Source organism: Loxodonta africana, chromosome 12 (genome assembly GCF_030014295.1).
Source record: "Loxodonta africana isolate mLoxAfr1 chromosome 12, mLoxAfr1.hap2, whole genome shotgun sequence".
Taxonomy (NCBI): domain Eukaryota; kingdom Metazoa; phylum Chordata; class Mammalia; order Proboscidea; family Elephantidae; genus Loxodonta; species Loxodonta africana.
The window spans coordinates 51,524,169-51,544,755 of NC_087353.1; positions in this window are offsets into that span (position 1 = coordinate 51,524,169).

Consider the following 20,587-nt stretch of genomic DNA (forward strand, 5'->3'; position numbering starts at 1 on the left):
TTGTCCAAGGTCACCTGGGTACTAGGGGCGGATGCAGGAAGTTTGAGTCCACCCAGAGGCACCTCAGAAAAAAGGCTCTGATCTACTTCTGAAAAAATCAGCCGCTGAAAACCCTATGGAGCACAATTCTATGCTGACATGCATGGGGTGGCCATGAATCAGAGTCGGCGCCGTAGCAACTGGTTTTAACCTATGGAAGCCCCAAAGTTTCTGTGCTGGTTTCTAAACAGCACAAATATTTTCCTTAGATAGTGAACCTATCGTCTTTTTCATTTTCACTATTCAGCAAATGTTTCAGTTCTCCCCACTTCAGGGTACACGAGAGAATTGCATTTCCCTCATTCCTTGAAGTTGGGGTGGTTGTGTGTGCTGGGAGTTCTCTGTTTGCCGCTTAGATACATTCGCCACCATTTTCTGTTCTACTCCATGGCCCACAGGGTTGATCCCTATGAACTGCATATTCCAGGTGCCCTAATATTTTTTTCACCGTTTAACCTGATGGTAGGAACCCTCATGGTGCAGTGGTTAAGTCCTTGGCTGCTAACCAAAAGACCGGCAGTTTGAGCCCACCAGCCCCTCTGTGGGAGAAAGATGTGGCAGTCTGCTTCTGGAAAGATTTACAGCCTTGGAAACCCTATAAGGCAGTTCTTCTCTGTTCTACAAGGTCCTTATGAGTCAGAATCGACTTGAAGGCAGTGGGTTTGGAATCCAGTGTTAGAATGATCTGTTCCCTCTTTGGAAACTCAGATGAAGTTAACCTAACCCCATTCCAGCTTCATGGATTGTCTTGGAGTCCTGAATGGGCTGTCATTATTTCATATTATTTTCTCCCAGATATGGAAATTATCTATTCCTTTTGCTTATGGCCCACCCCCAAAATCCACACCCTGTGTGTGTGTGTGTGACAGACTTTACTGAATGTTTGGGAAAAAGGAGAAAGTCTATATCACAGATAGGCAAACAACTTGGATTTGAATATCAGATATCCTTATTCTGATTATTGTCCATTGGTTCTTTCCACCAATTCAGACTTCAGTCTTTCCTAAACTTGCTCATCTGTTTCTTTCCTTTGCGCATCCTTCTACACCCAGCTCTGGGACCTTCTTCTTATAACCAAATATTTTTAATAGCTCTGCTAGCTGGTGGGGCTAGAGAATATCTCTGGGCCTCACCTCTTCTTCCTCCTCCCACTGTCTCTACAGTGGAAAGGCAGCTTCTCAGAGATACATTCCACACTGACATGTATTCTGTCACCTTATCCCCATACCTCCTGCACATCCCCACCCATCCTCAGTAACCTTCAGAATACAAACCAGGTACACCTACCTACCCACCCCTCCCCACACACACACTCCTTTACTCCAGTTTGTATTGCCTTTCTTTGTCTCTTCTCAAGGAGCTCTGGTGACACAGTGGTTAAGTGCTAAGCTGCTTACCAAAAGGTCAGGGGTTCAAACCCAACAGCCACTCTGTGGAAGAAAGATGTGGGCAGTCTGCTACTGTGAAGATTTACAGCATTGGAAATCTTATGGGGGAATTGTACTCTGTCCTACAGGGTCACTATGAGTTGGAATGATTTGACAGAAGTGAGTTTGGTGAGTGTATCTCACCATTAGTATGAAAAAGCCTTGAAGGTGCCTGTGTAGGGAAAAGGGGCTAAGAAGGCTCAGGTTTATTAGTAAGGCCCATGGATCACCAGGGCCAAAAGGCGGTAGCTGACCACAAAGGCCTCCCTTTGGGGCTTGGGAACCAAAGCCTACTTGATACCCAACTGCAGTCACCTACTGGACTTACTCCCTAGGCAGAGACAACCTAGGGACATAACAGGGGTGTTCTTAGATTTGGGGGTTCTGGGTCCTTGCCATCTCTCCATTTCTTTCTACCACAAAACACAAACTATAAAACAAATCCATGACTTCTAGTGGGAAATCAACCTAAAGCACATACCATACGGTTTCTAACTCAGAATCACTCCACTTTTCCCCATCCTTCCCACTGCTTTATTTCATGCCCTCACTATCTCATGTGTGGACTATAGAGACTTGCTCCTGCTGGGTCTTCAGGCATTCTGCCATTCTACTAGCTTGCCTGTCCTCTACACTATGGCTGGAGAGCTTCCTAAAATCAGATGAAATTGGGCCAATGCATTCTTTGTTTTTATTTTAACTAAAGAGATTATTTTGATTTTATGTTTAATAATCAAAGCAGCACCTGTTTATTGTAAAAATACAAACACTAAATATTTAGAGAGAAAAAGTAAAAGCCTTCTGATCCCACTCCAATCATTCCCTAAAGCTAGTCACAGTTTATTTTTTATCCTTCCATAATTTCCTATGTATGTACAAACACACACAGAGACATAAATACATGCACACATATATGTATATATGTGTACACACTGTGGTACAAACATTGCGCATCTGCTCTTTTTTACTTAATAGCACATGGAGAGACTTCTCCCTGTCAATACACATCAACGTACCCTTAAATATCTCATTTATCTTATGAATTTACTGGTATTTATTTAATCAATCCTTTGTTGATAAACATTTAAGTTGTTAACAGTTCTCACTGTTACAGACTATGTTCTTCAATGAATAATCTTTTATACACATCTTTGTATATTACTTACAGATTTTTTAAATGCCTGCTATTGCTTCAGATTCATAGCATCTAAAAGAATTAAAAACAATTTTAAGTAATGTGTGCTTTTACATTTACAGTTTTAAAAGCCAAATAGCTCTGCTAAGATTATAATGAAAAAGAGCAGTCCCTTACTCCTCCCCGCTATTTTCAATTTCAGTTCCCCATATGCAACCTCCTTTGCCTGTGCTATGATCTTATTTATTTTCTTGTACAATTTATTATTTTCTATAGAATTATTAATTATCTTGTCTTTCATTTTCTTGTAATGATGTATGTATCACTAATTCAACCCCAAACTTAACAAAATTGAAAATTGGCTTTCTATACTTTCAAATTCTTTGGTCATCCCAATAGTTTTTCTATTTTATTTTGTTCTTAGAAATATCTTCTATAGGTTTCTGTCCTCTCTTTGTAATCAGGAATGATTTTTGTTGTTTGTTTTTTCTAGGATTGCTGCACTGCTTTCAGTTGTCACCTTGGGACTTCCATTCACATCAACCTAAGTATTCCCTTTGCCTCTCTCCTGTTTTGAATGCCATGTTTCTTAGATTATATATCTTCCTTTTTTACCTCTCATTTTGTTGCAAGAGCTGGACAATGACTAAGGAAGACAGAAGAAGAGTTGACACCTTTGAATCATGGTGTTGGTAAAGAATTTTGAATGTACCGTGAACTGCCAGAAGAACAAACAAATTTGTCCTCGAAGAAGTACAGCTAGAGTGCTCCTTAGAAGCGAGAACGGCAAGACTTTGTCTTACGTACTTTGAACATGTTTTCAGCGAGGACCAGTCCCTGGAAAAGGACATCATGCTTGGTAAAGTAGAGGGTCAATGAAAAAGAGGAAGGCCGTTGAGGAGATGGATTGACACAGTGGCTGCAACAATGGGCTCAAGTGTAACAATGATTGTGAGGATGGCACAGGACCAGGCAGTGTTTCATTTTGTTGTAAATAGGGTCGCTATGAGTCAGAGCCAACTCGACAGCACCTAACAGCAAAAACACCTTGGACTGCCAAAAGAACAAACAAATCTATCTTGGAAGAAGTATAGCGGGACTGCTCCTTGGAAGCGAGGATGGAGAGACGTCATCTCAAGTACTTTGGACATGTTATCAATAGGGCCCAGTCCCTGAAGAAAGACATCATTCTTGATAAAGTAGAGGGTCAGCGAAAAAGAGGAAGGCTCATAGGGTTGCTATGAGTTGGAACTGACTCAACGGCACCTAAGAACAACAACAACATGTCTTCCTTTTTTCCCTCTAATTTTGTTTGAGTGTATCATTTTGTTCTTTCCTAAGGAATAATGCGTGGAATATAAGAATTTTGGAGACCTTGGTGTCTTAAAATGCCTTTATTTTGCCCTAATACTTGTTAATAGTTTAGCAAGGTATAGAATTTTAGAGTGAAATCAATTTCCTTCAGAATTCTGAAGGCATTATATTTTTATGCAAATAGCACACACGTTCTACATTTTTTGGCCAACTGCACCCTCCTGGCACAAGGTATTTTTGTAATTGCACTATGCCAATTTTTCTTTTTTAACATATTGCTGTAAAAAAAATAAGCAAAACTTCTTCATGGAGGAAGGGTGCTGTTGGCCAAAAAATGTAGAACTCCTAAAAATACGGTACTTTGTTACCTTCTAGCTTCCAATATTGCTATTGAGAAATCCAATGCCATAGGCCTCTAGAATCTATGTGTCCTGGCCAGCGCCCCTTTTCTTTTGGGGTATTCTGAAATTCCATAATTTTGTACCAGTTTCGTTCTTTGTTGTTGTTAGTGTTGTTCACCCATCATGCTCAGTTCTTTCAGCCTGGAAACTCATGCTGTTCTCATGCCATTTTTTCCTGTGTTGTTTCTTTTTCATTTTTCTCTCTTCTGTTTTCTCTGTTCATTCTTTGTGGACCTCCTAGCCTTTGAATGTTTGATCTCAGAACTGCTCCTCCAATTTTGTTACCTTTCTCTATCTTTTTTTTTTCATTATTTGTTTTACTTTCTGGAATATTTCCTCAATTTTATCTTCTTAATTTTCTGACACACACACGTATATGTATACACACACATATGTGCATATATATACATGTGTGTATACATATACATATTTATATGTATATATCTACTGTCACATTTTTAAATTTCCTTCCTCTTGGAATGTTTCTTTTTTATAGCTACCCGTTGTTTTATGGATATCATCTCATATCTCTTCTGAGAATATGAATTAAATGTTTTTCTGCACATTTTTCTACTCTCATCATTGTTCCTATGTCATCCAAGTTCCTTTTATTTGGGGAATGGGAGTGTCTATCTTACTCTTTAGAGGCTTTCCTTAAATGTCTAGCAGCTCTTGGTTGACAAGAGTGAGGCATTTACTCTGTGGATTTGGGTGAGGCTTGTCAACTAGAGTGTTCCCCTGTCAATACTCAAGTGGAACCCTAGATATTTAATTGAGGCACCACCCAAAAGTAAGCATCTACAGGTCTTTTCTCCTGGTCAGTTTCCTGAGAGATGAACCAATCTTCTGCCTGGGGGAATAAACTTGGCTACCAGCATTATGTGAGTCAAGCTGAGGAGATAAAGATCTCAGCATTCCTTATATTTCTTTTAAGTTTATCACTGTTTTCAATCCTGCAACTTACCTTCAAATTTCTTTTTCTTTTCTTTGCGAACACTTAATCGTGCTTTGAAAGTTTACAGAGAAAATTAGTTTCCCATTCAATAACTTATATACAAATGGTTCTGTGACATTGGTTGCAGTCTCCTTAATGTGTGAGCACTCTCCACATTACCACTCTGAGTTCCCCATTTTCATTCGTCCAGTTTTCCTGCCTTCTCATCTGCCTTACTTTTGGGCAGATGTTGTCTTTTTGGTCTCATGTACGTGATTGTTCTAAGGAACCCTTTCCTCCCTCACAGGTGTTTTATTTATTTATTTTTTAATAAGCCTGTCTATTATTTGGGTTAAAGGAGAACTCTGTGAGTGGCTTCAGTTCCAAGTTAGAAGTGTGTCTAAGGCCCACCATCTTAGAGTTCCTCCAGTCTCTATTAGACCAGTAGGCCTGGTCTTCTTTATGAATTTGAATTTTATTCTACATTTTCTTCCAACTCTAACAGGGACCTTCAGTGTGATCCTGGTCAGAGGGTCCAGGCATCATCAAGTTCTTCAAGTCTCAGGCTAGTGGAGACTGTGGTTCCTATGGTCCGTTAGTCCTTTGGACTAATTGCTTCCTTGAGGTTTTGGTTTTCTTCACTGTCCTTATGCACCAGATGGAAAGAGAACAACAGTTGTTTCTTAGATGGTGGCTTAGAAGCTTTCAAGACCTCAAACACTACGCACCAAAGTAGGATGTAGAACATTGTCTGTATGAACTATGTTATGTCAATTGACCTAGATGTCCCCTGAGGCTATGGTCCTTAGCCTTCAAACCCAGTAATTCAGTGCTGTGAGGTGTTTGGTTATGTTTAGGAAGCTTCCATGACTGTGCTCCCTGTGTGCTTTATTTTATATATGAATATACATGCAGCACATACAAATATATATGGAGAAATACCCACCATCAAACTTATATATGCACATGGATTTACTCCCATATGCCCTTCAACATCTTGCAGGATTATATATGTTATAATATTTATTGTAGTTGCCTTTTCTTCTTGCATGCCTCTCAGTGTATTCCCTTGTCTTAGTCATGTTGTGCTTACTTTTCCTTTATTGTGTATTGCCTTTCCCTTTACCAAAGTTAACATGTGTTTACTATCTAGTTAATGATTTACCTTCCTTTCCCCTCCCATCCCTGGAAACCATCAAAGAATTTTTTTTTCTGTGTGTAAAACCCCTTTTTCACTTTTTATAATAGCAGTCTCATATAATATTTGTCCTTTTGTGATTGACTTATTTCACTTAGCATAATACCCTCCAGATTCATCCTTGTTGTGAGATGTTTCACAGATTGGTCATTATTCTTTACCTCTGCATAGTATTCCATTGTGTGTATGTACCACAGTTTGTTTATCTATTCATCTGTTGACGGGCATTTAGGTTGTTTCCATCTTTTTGCTATTGTGAATAATGCTGCAAAAAAAATGGGTGTACATATGTCTATTTGTGTGATGGTTCTTATTTCTCTAGCATATATTCCTAGGAATGGGATTGCTGGATCGTATATGTCTTAGTCATCTAGTGCTGCTATGACAGAAATGCCACAAGTAGAAGGCTTTAAAAAACAGAAGTTTATTCTCTCACAGTTTAAGAGGCTAGAAGTTCAAATTCAGGGTGCCAGCTTTAGGGGAAGAATTTCTCTCTCTGTTGGTTTTAGGGGAAAGTCTTTCTCATCAATCTTGCCCTGGTCTAGGAGCTTCTCAGTGCAGGAACCCTGGGTCCAAAAGAAGCACTGTTCTCCTGGCACAACTTTCTTGATGGCATGAGGTCCCCTGTCTCTCTGCTCATTTACCTCTTTCATATCTCAAAAGAGATTGACTTAATAGAGAACCTAATCTTGTAGGTTGAGTTCTGCCTCATTAACATAACTACCTCTAATCCTGCCTCTTTAACATCATGGAGGTAAAATTTACAACACATAGGAAAATCACACCAGATGACAACATTGTGGACAGTCACACAATACTGGGAATCATGGCCTAGCCAAGTTGATATACATTTTTCTGGGACAAAATTCAATCCATAACTACGGTATTTCTATTTCTAGCTTTTTAAGGAAGCACAGTATCATTTTCCAAAGTGGTTGTAACATTTTACATTCCCATCAGCAGTGTATAAGAGTTCCAATTTCCCCACAACCTCAACACCATTTGTTGTTTTCTGTTTGTTTGATCAGTGCCTTTATTGCCGGGGTGAGATGGTATCTCATCGTACTTTTTATTTATTTATTTTTCTAATTTTGATACAGGTATGTTTCTGCTTCAAGTAGTTATTATTATTATTATTGTGCTTTAAGTGAAAGTTCACAATTTAAGTCAGTTTCACACACAAAAACTTACCCACACATTGTTGCCTTCCCTAAAATGTAACAGCACACTGCTCTCAACCCTGTATCTCACATGTCCATTTTACCAGCTCCTGTCCCCCTCTGCCTTCTCATCTTACCTCCAGACAGGAGCTGCCCACATAGTCTCATGTGTCTACTTGAGCTAAGAAGCACACTCCTCACCAGTATCATTTTATATCTTATAGTCCAGTCTAACCTTTGTCTGAAGAGTTGGCTTAAAGAATGGTTTTAGTTTTGGGCTAACAGAGAGTCCCAGGACCGTGAACTCTGGGGTCCCTCCAGTCTCAGTCACACCATTAAGTCTGGTCTTTTTACTAGCATTTGAGGTCTACACCTCACTTTTTCTCCTGCTGCATCAGGGATTCTCTGTTGTGTTCCCTGTCAGGGCAGTCATTGGTGGTAGCTGGGCACCATCTGGTTCTTTCAGCCTCAGGCTGATGGAGTCTCTGGAGTTTCTGTCTCTTGGACTCATATTTTCCTTCATTCTTCTTTGCTTCTGGTGGATGCAACTTAGGTGGCAGCTTGATAGCTTTTAAGACCTCAGACGTCACTCACCAAAGTGGGATGCAGAATGTTTTATTAGTACACTTGTTATGCCAATTGACCTAGATGTTCCCTGAAACCAAGGCCCGCAGACCCCCGCCCCGCTACTCTGTCCCTGGAAATGTTCGGTGGTTTTCAGGAAACTGCTTAGCTTTTGGATTAGTCCAGTTGTGCTGACTTCCCCTGTATTGCGTGTTGTCCTTCATTTCACTTAAAATAATTCTTGTCTATCATCTAATTAGTGAATATCCCTCTCCCTCTCTCCCTCTCCACCCTCGTAACCATCAAAGAATGTTTTCTTCTGTGTTTAAACATTTTCTTGAGTTCTTCTAATAATGATCTCATAAAGTATTTGTCCTTTCATGTCAGCATAATGCATTCCAGATTTCTCCATGTTATGATATGTTTCGTGGATTCATCCTTGTTCTTTATCATTGTCTGGTATTTCATTGTGTGAATGTACCATACTTTTGACTGACACCTTGTTTGTTTCCATCTTTTTGCTATAGTATACAGTGCTGCAATGAATATGAGTGTGCATATATCTATTCATGTGAAGGCTCCTATTTCTCTAGGATATATTTCAAGGATTGGGATTGCTGGATAGTTCTGGAAACACTGGCAGCGTAGTGGTTAAGTGCTATGGCTGCTAACCAAAAGGTTGGCAGTTTAAGTCCGCCAGGCACTCCTTGGAAACTCTACGGGGCAGTTCTACTCTGTCTTATAGGGTCGCTATGAGTCAGAATCGACTCAACGGCAGTGGGTTATATGGTAGTTCTATTTCTAACTTTCTAAGGAAGCATCACATTGATTTCCAAAGTGATTGTACCATTTTACATTCCCACCAGCAGTGTATAAGTGTCCCAGTCTCTCCACAACCTCTCCAATATTTATTATTTCATTTTTTTTTTTTTGATTAGTGCCAGCCTTGTTGGAGAGAGATGGTACCTCACTGTAGTTTTTATTTGCATTTCTCTAATGGCTAATGATCTTGAGAATTTCCTTAGCTGCCTGAATGGCTTTTTGGTGAAGTGCCTTAGCCCATTTTGTAATTGGGTTGTTTGTTGTTGAGGTTTTGTAGTATTTTGTAGATTTTAGAGATTAGATGCTGATCGGATTTGTCACAGCCAAATTTTTTTCCTAATCTGTAGGTTGTCTTTTACTCTTTTGGAGAAGTTTTTGGATGAGCATAAGTGTTTGATTTTTAGGAGCTCCCAATTATTTAGTTTCTCTTCTGGTGTTTGTGCATTGTTAGTAATGATTTGTATAATGTTTATGCCATGTATTAGGGCTCCTAGAATTTTTCCTCCATAATTTTTATCATTTTAGATTTTATATTTAGGTCTTTAATCCATTTTGAGTTAGTTTTTGTGCAAGGAGTGAGGTATGGGTCTTGTTTCATTTTTTTGCAGATGGATATCCAGCTATGCCAGCACCGTTTGTTAAAGGGACTGTCTTTTCCCCATTTATATGGACTTTGGGCCTTTGTCAAATACCAGCTACTCATATGTGGATGGATTTATGTCTTGATTCTCAATCCTGTTCCATTGGTCTATGTATCTGTTGTACCAGCACAAGGCTGTTTTGACTACTGTGGTGGTATAATGTTGTTGTTGGGTAACACTGAATCGGTTCCGGCTCATAGCGATCCTATAGGACAGAGTAGAACTGCCCCATAGGGTTTCCAAGGAGCAGCTGGTGGGTTTGAATTGCAGACCTTTAGGTTAACAGCTGAGCTCTTAACCACGACACCACCAGGTATAATAGGTTCTAAAATCAGGTAGTGTGAGGTCTCTCATTTTGTTCTTCTTTTTCAGAGATGCTTTACTTATCCCGGGCCTCTTCCCTTTCCATTTGAAGTTGGTGATTTGTTTCTCTATCTCATTAAGAAACGTAATTGGAATTTGGATCAGGATTGCATTGTATCTGCAGATTGCCTTGGGTAGATTAGACATTTTCACAATGTTGAGTCTTCCTATCACTGAGCAAGGTATGTTTTTCCACTTATTAAGGTCTCTTTTGGTTTCTTGCAGTTGTGTCTTGTAGTTTTCGTTGTATAGGTCTTTTATGTCTCTGGTTAGATTTATTCCTATGTATTTTATCTTCTTGGGGGCTACTGTAAATGGTATTAATTTGGTGATTTCTTCTTTGACGCTCTTTGTTGGTGTAGAGGAATCCAGCTGATTTTTTTGCTTTTATCTCGTATCCTGATACTGTGCTGAACTCTTCTATTAGTTCCAGTAGTTTTCTTGAGGATTCTATAGGGTTTTCTGTGTATAGGATCATATTATCTGCAAATAGAGATACATTTTCTTCTTCCTTATAAATCTGGATGCCCTTTATTTCTTTTTCTAGCATAATTGCTCTGGCTAGGACCTCCAGTACAATATTGAATAAGAGTGGTGATAAAAGGAATCCTTGTCTGGTTCCCGATCTCAAGGGGAATGCTTTCAGACTCTCTCCATTTAGGATGATGCTGGCCTTTGGCTTGTATAAATGCCCTTTATTATGTGGAGGAATTTTCCTTCAATTCCTATTTTGCTGAGAGTTGGACTTTGTGTTGGACTTTGTGAAATACCTTCTCTGCATCAGTGGATAAGATCATGTGGTTCATGCCTTTTGTTTATGTGGTGAATTACATTGATTGTTTTTCTAGCGTTGAACCATCCCTGCATACCTGGTATGAATCTCAGTCATAATGAATTATTTTTTTGATATGTTGTTGAATTCTATTGGCTAGAATTTTGTTGAGGACTTTAGTGTCTAAGTTCGTGAAGGACATTAGTCTGTGTGTGTGTGTGTGTGGTGTCTTTACCTGGTTTTTGTATCAGGTTTATGCTGGTTTCATTGAACGAGTTTGGGAGTATTTCATCCTTTTCTATGCTCTGATACTTTTAGCAGTAGTGGTGTTAACTCTTCTCTGAAAGTTTGGTAGAATTCTCCAGTGGAGCTGTCAGGGCCAGAACTTTTGTGGGGTGGGGGGGCAAGGGGGAGTTTTTTAATTACCTTTTCAATCTTTTCTTTTGTTATAGGTTTATTTATTGGCTCTACCTCTGTTTGTGTTAGTTTAGGTGGGTAGTGTCTTTCTAGAAATTTGACCATTTCCTCTAGGTTTTCAAATTTGTTAGAGTACAGTTTTTCATAATATTCTGTTTCAATTCTTTCAATTTCAGTTGGGTCTCTTGTGATATCAACCATCTCATTTCTTATTTGAGTTATTTGCTTTCTCTCTTGTCAGTTTGGCCAGTGGTTTATTGATTTTTTCAAAGAACAAGCTTTTGATCTTGTTAACTCTTTTGATTGTTTCTCTATTCTCTATTTCATTCAATTCTGCTCTAATTTTCATTACCTGCTTTTTTTTTTGGTGCTCGAAGGTTTCTTTTTCTGTTCTTTTTCTATTTGTTCTAGTTCTTGTGTTAATTCTTTATTTTGGCACTTTCTTCTTTTTGGACTGTGCATTTATTGCTATAAATTGACCTCTGAGCACTGCTTTTGCTGTGTCCCAAAGGTTCTTGTAGGAAGTGTTTTCATTCTCATTTGATTCTGTGAATTTCTTTATTCTGTCCTTAATTCCTTCTATAACCCAATAGTTTTTTAGCAAGGTGTTGTTCAGTTTCCATATGTCCAATTTTTTTTCCTTTCTTTTTTTTTTTTATTAATATCAACTTTTATGGCTTTATGCTCAGAAAAGATGCAGTGTACTATTTCAATGTTTTGGATTCTGTTAAGGCTTGCTTTATGGCCTAATATGTGGCCTATTCTAGAGCATGCTCTGTGTGTGTTGGAAAAAAAAGTACAATTGGCTGCTGTTGGGTGGAGTGTTCTATATATGTCTATGAGGTCAAGTTGGTTGATAGTGGCATTGAGACCTTCCGTGTCTTTACTGAGCTTCTTTCCGGATGTTGTGTCCTTCACCAAAGTGGTGTCTTGAAGTCTCCTACTGCTATTCTGCTATTGTGGAGCTCTCTATCTCTCTTTTCAATGCTGTTGGAGTTAGTTTTATGTATTTTGGAGCCTTGCTGTTGGGTATGTAAATATTTATTATGGTTATGTCGCCCAGCTGTGTTGAACCTTTAATCATTATATAGTGTCCTTCCTTATCCTTTGCGGTGGATTTTAGTTTAAAGTCTATTTTGTCAGGAATTAATATTGCCATTTCTGCTCTTTTTTGATTGTTGTTTGCTTGATACATTTTTTTCCATCCTTTGAGTTAAGTTTGTTTGTGTCTTTAAGTCTAAGGTGTGTCTCTTGTAGGCAGCATATAGATGGATCATGTTTTTTTAATCCATTCTGCCACTCTCTGTCTCTTTATGGGTGCTTTTAGTCCATTTACATTCAGCATAATTATGGATAGGTATGAGTTTTTTTTTTTTTTTATGAGTTTAGTGCTGTCATTTTGATGTCTTTTTTGTGTGTTGTTGATAGTTTCTTTTTTCCACTTAATTTTCTGTGCTGAGTCATTTTTCTTTATATATTTTCTTTTCCTCTTTTTCATTGTCATTGCTTTTGTATTTGCTTAGTCTTTATGTTTTTCTTGTTTTTTTATTTTGATATGCAGGATTCCTAGTTTCCTTTGTGGTTACCTAAATATTTACCAGTATTTTTCTAAGTTTAAACCAATCTTTTATTTCTTTATATTGTCTTGACTTCCTCTCCATAGGAAAGATCTATGGCTACGTTTTATAGTCCCTCTTTTTTGTTTTAATGTTGTCTTTTTTTACATAATGGCATCTCTATTTTCCTGTTTTGAGCATTTTAGCTTAGATTTACTTTTTTGATCTCCTGTCTGGGATGATATCTGGTTGCTCTGTCCTGTGTTCTAATTTTGGGTTGTTATATGATGTTATTGGCTTTTTAACCAGAGGACTCTCTTTAGTATATCTTGTACTTTGGGTTTGGTTTTTACAAATTCCCTAAACTTCTGTTTTTCTGGAAATGTCCTAATTTCACCAGCATATTTGAGAGACAGTTCTGCAGGATATATAATTCTTGGCTAGCAATTTTTTTTTTCCTTCAAGGCTTTATATATGTCATCCCAGTACCTTCTTGCCTGCGTGATTTCTGCTAAGTATTCTGAGCTTAGTTTTATTGACTCCTTCATAGGTGACTTTTCATTTATCCCTGACTGCTCATAAAATTCTCTCTTTATGTTTGGCTTTGGCAAGTTTGATTATAATATGTCTTGCTGACTTTCTTTTGGGATCTATCTTGTGTAGAGTTCAATGAGCATCTTGCATAGATATCTTCTCAATTTTCATGATATCAGGGAAGTTTTCTGCCTACAGATCTTCAAGAATTCTTTCTGTATTTTCTGTTATCTCCCTTAACCCCCCCACCATTGTTGTACTCTAATCATTCATAAAAAAAAAAAATTCATAGGTTATCCCTATTGATAAAGTCCCACGTATTTCTTAGGACTTCTTCATTTTTTTTTAATTGGTTTATCTGATTTTCCTAATATATGTTGGTGCCAAGTGCTTTTTCTTCAGTCTCACTAGTTCTGCCTTCCATTTTGCTCCTATGACTTTCAATTGAATTGTCTCATTCTGAAATTTTCTTGTTGATTTTATGAATTTCTGTTTGCTGTCTCTCTATGGATTTTTGAAGCCTACTAAATTTGTCATTATGCTCTTTTCTAATCTGCTTAAGTTCCTCTAATGCTTTGTCTGTGTGTTCCTTGGTTTGTTCTGCATTTTGCCTGATCTTTTGAAGAGTTCTGTATATTAATCTTTTGTATTCTACCTCCAGTAATTCCAGTAAATTCTCTTCATCCAGAAGATTTCTCACCTCTTTGCTTTTGGATCTTGCTGAAACCATCGTGGTCTGCCTCTTTATCTGATTTGATATTGACTGTTGTCTCTGAGCTATCAATAAGTTATTGTATTTATTTATTTATTGTTTGCTTACTGTGTCCTAACTTCTTGTTTTGTTTTGATATTCCCAAATAGGCTGCATGAGTGAGCTAGTTTGATTATTGGTGCCTTTGAAGTTCTAACATCTTGTCTCCAGGTGGTTAGAGTTGTTACTAGGTGTGTGAGCCCAGGAGCCTGTTCACTTTTCTTGTATGGATTCAGCTCAGGTGTTCAGAGAATCAGTCACCAAGTGTGTGGTGCAGGCTCTCACCTACAATCCTAGATGAGCTGGGGTGATTGGTGTGGGCACAAGTGTCTGGGTACAATAGGGTATCACATGCTGAGCAAGGTAGGGGGCTGACTACCGTCCCTGAGTGTCTGTGAGGAAAGCATGTCTGTGTTCCCTAGAACATGTAGATGAGTATGTCTTGCTTCCTGACTATGGGCACTCAGTGCTGTTGGCAGTAAGGACTGGGAGGCACCACTTATTCTTGGACCCCTGTCATGGGTGGCTAGGAGTCATGGGTGGAGCCACCAGTCCTAAAGGTCCCAGATGTGGGTAGGTGACGACCCTGCTTAATAGGCAGAGCAGCATCAAATGACATGAACTTGCAACTTCATTATGTAGCTGAAACAGCTGAAGTTAGACTTCAGTCATACACCCTATTGTGCTGTGGTAATGAGAGTGTATGCTACTGATATGGGCCCACACAAGTGTATGCAAGGGTAAAAGGCATTCAAATCCATAGACCTCTTATGCCTGTGCCTAGGCAAAGGAGCTGTTTCTGTCCTGAGTTCCTGCTTAAGGGAACCGGCAGATAATTTTTTCCCTGTGTGTTAATTTGTTCCCTCTCCAAGTCTGGGAGAATGGCTCAGAGCAAGTGCAGGGCCTTTCTATCAGCCCAGGGCATGCAGCTGGTGGAGATCCAGTGCAGAGCAGAATGGGAACAGGTACTTTGTTGAGAAGTTTTTCCTGAAGGAGTATTTTTGGATTGCAGTAGGTTAAACAGATTTCCTTATTTGCCAACCGCTTCTCACTTATTCTGGAGGGTTGGGCAGAATCTCTGCCATTCGGCCTCCCCCGATGTGGAAAACACATCCCAAATGCCTCTCCTTGCCTCACCATGCTTGTGGTAGCGGCAGAATCAGCTCGTGGGGTGCCGGTTCCTGCCAGGTCAGGTCTGGCAACTCCTCACTGCTTCTGAACTGTTTCTCCCTCCCCCTGCTTCTCAGTCCGATTCCTCAACTTTGCCTTTGATGCTTAGGGCCCCTAGCTTGTCATATATTATCAATTCACTTGTTTTTTCATGTCTTTGTTGCAAGAGGGACCACAGGAATTGTCCGACTACTCCGCCATCTTGGCCCCACCTCATTGTAGTTTCGACTTGAATCTTTCTAACGGATGATGACCATGAGCATCTCTTTATGTGTTTGTTAACCCACTGAAAGTCTTCTGTGGTGAAGTGTCTGTTCATGTCCTTTGTCCATTTTTTAATTGATTTACTTGACTTTTTGTTGTTGAGGTGTTAAAGTTTTCTATAAATTTTAGAGGTTAGACCTTGTCAGATACGTCATAGCCAATTTTTTTTTCCCCCAGACTGTAGGTTCTCTTTTTATTCTTTTGGAGCAGTCTTTTGATGAGCATGAGTGTTTAATTTTTAGGAGCTCCCAGATATCTACTTTATCTTCTGCTGTCTGTGCATTTTTAGTTATGTTTGATAATCTATTTATGCCATGTATTAGGGCCCCTAGCATTGTCCCCGTTTTTTCTTCCATGATCATTATAGTTTTAGGTTTTGCATTTAGGTCTTTGATCCATTTTATATTACTATTTGTGTGTGGTGTGAGGTGTGGACCATGTTTCATTTTTCTGCAAATGGATATCTAATTTTGCCAGCACCATTTGTTAAAGAGCCTTCCTCTTCCCATTTAACGGACTTTGACCCTTTGTCAAAGATGAGCTGCCCATAAAAAAAACAAAGAAACAACAAAAAAAAACCCAGTGCCGTTGATAGGTGGATGGATTTACTTCTGTGTTCTCAATTCTGTTCCACTAGTCTACATATCTACCTGTCATTGTACCAGTGCCAGGCTGTTCTGACTACCCTGGCTATATAGTAGGTTGTGAGATCAAGTAGTGTGAGTCCTCCTACTTTGTTCTTTTTCTTCAATAATGCTTTGTTTATCCAGGGCCTCTTTGCTTTCCATATGAAATTGGTAATCCCATTAAAGAATGTTGCTGGATTTTGGGTTAGGATTGCATTATATTTGTATATCGCTTTGGGTAGTATTGACATTTTCACAAAGTTAAGTCTTCCTACCCACAAGAGTGTTATGTTTTCCCATTTGTGTATGTCTCGTTTGGTTTCTTGTAGTAGAGTTTTGTTTTAATTTTCTTTGTAGAAAGCTTTTAAGTCTCTCAGAAAAAGAAAAAAAAAAATTGTTGCTGTTGAGTTGACTCCAACTCATACAGACCCTATAAGATAGAGTAGAACTGCTGTATATGTTTTTTAGCTGGAAGATGTGAACTTCTGACTTTTTGTTTAGCAGCTGTGCTCTTAACCACTGCATCACCAGGGCTCCAAGCCTCTAGTTAGACTTATTCCTAAGTATTTTACTTTTGGGGGGCTGTTGTAAATTATATTGTTTTCCTGATTTCCTTTTCAGAGTTCTCTTTTTTGGTGTAGTGGAATCCAACTGATATTTGTATGTTGACCTTGTATCCTGCCACCTTGGTTAATCCTTCCATTAGGTCCAGTAACTTTATTGTGGAATCTCTGGGATTTTCTATGTATATAATTACGTCATCTGCAAACAGGGATAGTTTTCCTTCTTTCTTATAAATTTGTATGCCCTTTATTTACATTTCTTACCTTATGGCTGTAGCTAGGACTTCCAGTACAATGTTGAATAAGAGTGCTGATAAAAGGCATCCTTATCTGGTTCCAAATCTCAACGGGAGTGATTTCAGTCTCTCTCTGTTGAGAATAATGCTGGCTGTTGGTTTTGTATATATGCCCTTAATTATGTTGAGAAATTTCCCTCCCGTTCCTATTTTGCTGCTTTTATCAGGAATGGGTGGTGGACTTTATCAAATGCATGGATTGAGATGATCATGTGATTATATTGATTGATTTTCTGATGTTATATCATCCTTGCATACCTGCTATGAGTCTCAGTTAGTCGTGATGCATTATTTTTTGATATGCTGTTGAATTCTAGTGGCTAGGATTTTTGCATCTATATTCATGAGGGATATTTGTCAATAATTTTCTTTTTTAGTGCTCCGTTTGCCTGGCTTTGTTATCAGGGTTATGCTGACTTCATAGAATGAATTCAGGAGTATTCATTCCCTTTTACATTCTGAAATAGTTTGAGTAGTATTGTTGTCAACTTTTCTCTGAACGTTTGGTAGAATTCTCCGGTAAAGCTGCCTGGGACAGGACTTTCTTTTGTTGGATTTTTTTTTATGACCTCTTCAATTTCTTCTTTTACTATGGGTCTGGTCAGATTTTCCACCTCAGTTTGTGTTAGTTTGGGCAGGTACTGTGTTCCTAGAAATTTGTCCGTTTCTTCTAGGTTTTCAGATTTGTTGTAGCATAACTTTTCATAATATTCTGTTATGGTCTTTTTTATTTCTGTTGAATCTGTTGTGATATCACCAATCTCATTTCTTATTTGGCTTATTTTCATCTTCTCCTTTTCTATTGTCAATTTGGCCAGGGCTTTGTTGATGTTATTGATCTTTTCAAAGAATGAACCCCTACTCTTGTTGATTTTTTTGATTGTTATTCTGTTTCATTTATTTCTGCTCTAATCTTTGTAATTTCCTTTCTTCTGACTGCTGTGGTCTTCTTTTGCTGCCATTTTTCTATTTGTTTGAGCTGTAGGGTGTTATGGATTGAACTGTGTCCCCCCAAAAGTATGTGTCAACTTGGCTAATCCATGATTCCCGGTATTGTGTGATTGTCCACCATTTTGTCATCTGATGAGATTTTCCTGTGTTTTGTAAATCCTAACTCTATGATGTTAATGAAATGGGATTAGCGGCACTTGTGTTAATGAGGCAAGGCTCAATCTACAAGATTAGGTTGTGTCTTAAGCCAATCTCTTTTGAGATATGAAAGAGAGAAATAAGTGGAGAGGGATCTCATAACGCCAAGAAAGAAGCACCAGGAGTGTAGCATGTCTTTTGAGCCCGGGGTCCCTGTAACGAGAAACTCCTTGACAAGGGGAAGGTTGATGACAAGGACCTCCCCCCAGAGCAGACAGATGGAGGAAGCCTTCTTTTGGAGCTGGCATCCTGAATTTGAACTTCTAGCCTCTTAGGCTATGAGAGAATCAATTTCTCTTGGTAAAGCCATCTACTTGTGGTATTTCCATTATACCCACACAAACCCAATGCTGTCGAGTTGGTTCCAACTCATAGCGACTCTATAGGACAAAGTAGAACTGCCCCATCGAGTTTCCAAGGAGCACCTGGCGGATTCGAACTGCCAACCTGTTGGTCAGCAGCCGTAGCACTTAGCCACTATGCCACCAGGGTTTTCTAATTTCCATTATAGCAGCACTAAATAACTAAGACATAGGGTTAAGTTTTTTTGTTTGTTTGTTTAGGGTTAAGGTATTGCTTTTGGCCCTTTCTTGTTTTTTTTTTTTTAATTAACTTTTATTGAGCTTCAAGTGAACGTTTACAAATCAAGTCAGTCTGTCACATATATGTTAATATACATCTTACTCCTTACTCCCACTTGCTCTCCCCCTAATGAGTCAGCCCTTCCAGTCTCTCCTTTCGTGAAAACTTTGGCAGCCTCCAACTCTCTCTATCCTCCCATCTCCCCTCCAGACAGGAGATGCCAACACAATCTCAAGTGTCCACCTGATATTATTAGCTCACTCTTCATCAGCATCTCTCTCCCACCCACCGTCCAGTCCCTTTCATGCCTGATGAATTGTCTTCGGGGATGGTTCCCATCCTGTGCCAACAGAAGGTTTGGGGACCATGACCGCCGAGATTCCTCTAGTCACATCCAGACCATTAAGTATGGTCTTTTTATGAGAATTTGGGGTCTGCATCCCACTGATCTCCTGCTCCCTCAGGGGTTCTCTATTGTGCTCCCTGTCAGGGCAGTCATCGATTGTGGCCGGACACCGACTAGTTCTTCTGTTCTCAGGATAATGTAGGTCTCTGGTTCATGTGGCCCTCTCTGTCTCTTGGGCTCTTAGTTGTCGTGTGACCTTGGTGTTCTTCATTCTCCTTTGATCCAGGTGGGTTGAGACCAGTTGATGCATCTTAGATGGCCACTTGTTAGCTTTTAAGACCCCAGACGCCACATTTCAAAGTAGGATGCAGAATGTTTTCATAATAGAATTATTTTCCCAATTGACTTAGAAGTCCCCTTAAACCATGGTTTCCGAACCCCTGCCCTTGCTCCGCTGACCTTTGAAGTATTCATTTTATCCCGGATGCTTCTTTGCTTTTGGTCCAGTCCAGTCCAGTTGAGCTGACCTTCCATGTATTGAGTGTTGTCCTTCCTTTCACATAAAGCAGTTCTTTTCAGCTAATTAATCAGTAAAAAAACCCTCTCCCTGCCTCCCTCCCTCCCCCCCTCATAACCACAAAAGTATGTGTTCTTCTCAGTTTATACTATTTCTCAAGATCTTATAATAGTGGTCTTATACAATATTTGTCCTTTTGCCTCTGACTGATTTCGCTCAGCATAACGCCTTCCAGGTTCCTCCATGTTATGAAATGTTTCACAGATTCGTCACTGTTCTTTATCGATGTGTAGTCTTCCATTGTGTGAATATACCACAATTTATTTAACCATTCATCCGTTGATGAACACCTTGGTTGCTTCCAGCTTTTTGCTATTGTAAACAGAGCTGCAATAAACATGGGTGTGCATATATCTGTCTGTGTGAAGGTTCTTGTTTCTCTAGGGTATATTCCGAGGAGTGGGATTTCTGGGTTGTATGGTAGTTCTATTTCTAACTGTTTAAGATAAGGCCAGATAGATTTCCAAAGTGGTTGTACCATTTTACATTCCCACCAGCAGTGTATGAGAGTTCCAATCTCTCTGCAGCCTCTCCAACATTTATTATTTTGTGTTTTTTGGATTAATGCCAGCCTTGTTGGAGTGAGATGGAATCTCATCGTAGTTTTAATCTGCATTTCTCTAATGGCTAATGATCGAGAGTATTTCCTCATATGTCTGTTGGCTGCCTGAATATCTTCTTTAGTGAAGTGTGTGTTCATATCCTTTGCCCACTTCTTGATTGGGTTGTTTGTCTTTTTGTGGTTGAGTTTTGACAGAATCATGTAGATTTTAGAGATCAGGTGCTGGTCGGAGATGTCATAGCTGAAAATTCTTTCTCAGTCTGTAGGTGGTCTTTTTACTCTTTTGGTGAAGTCTTTAGATGAGCATGGGTGTTTGATTTTTAGGAGCTCCCAGTTATTGGGTTTCTCTTCGTCATTTTTGGTAATGTTTTGTATTCTGTTTATGCCTTGTATTAGGGCTCCTAGGGTTGTCCCTATTTTTTCT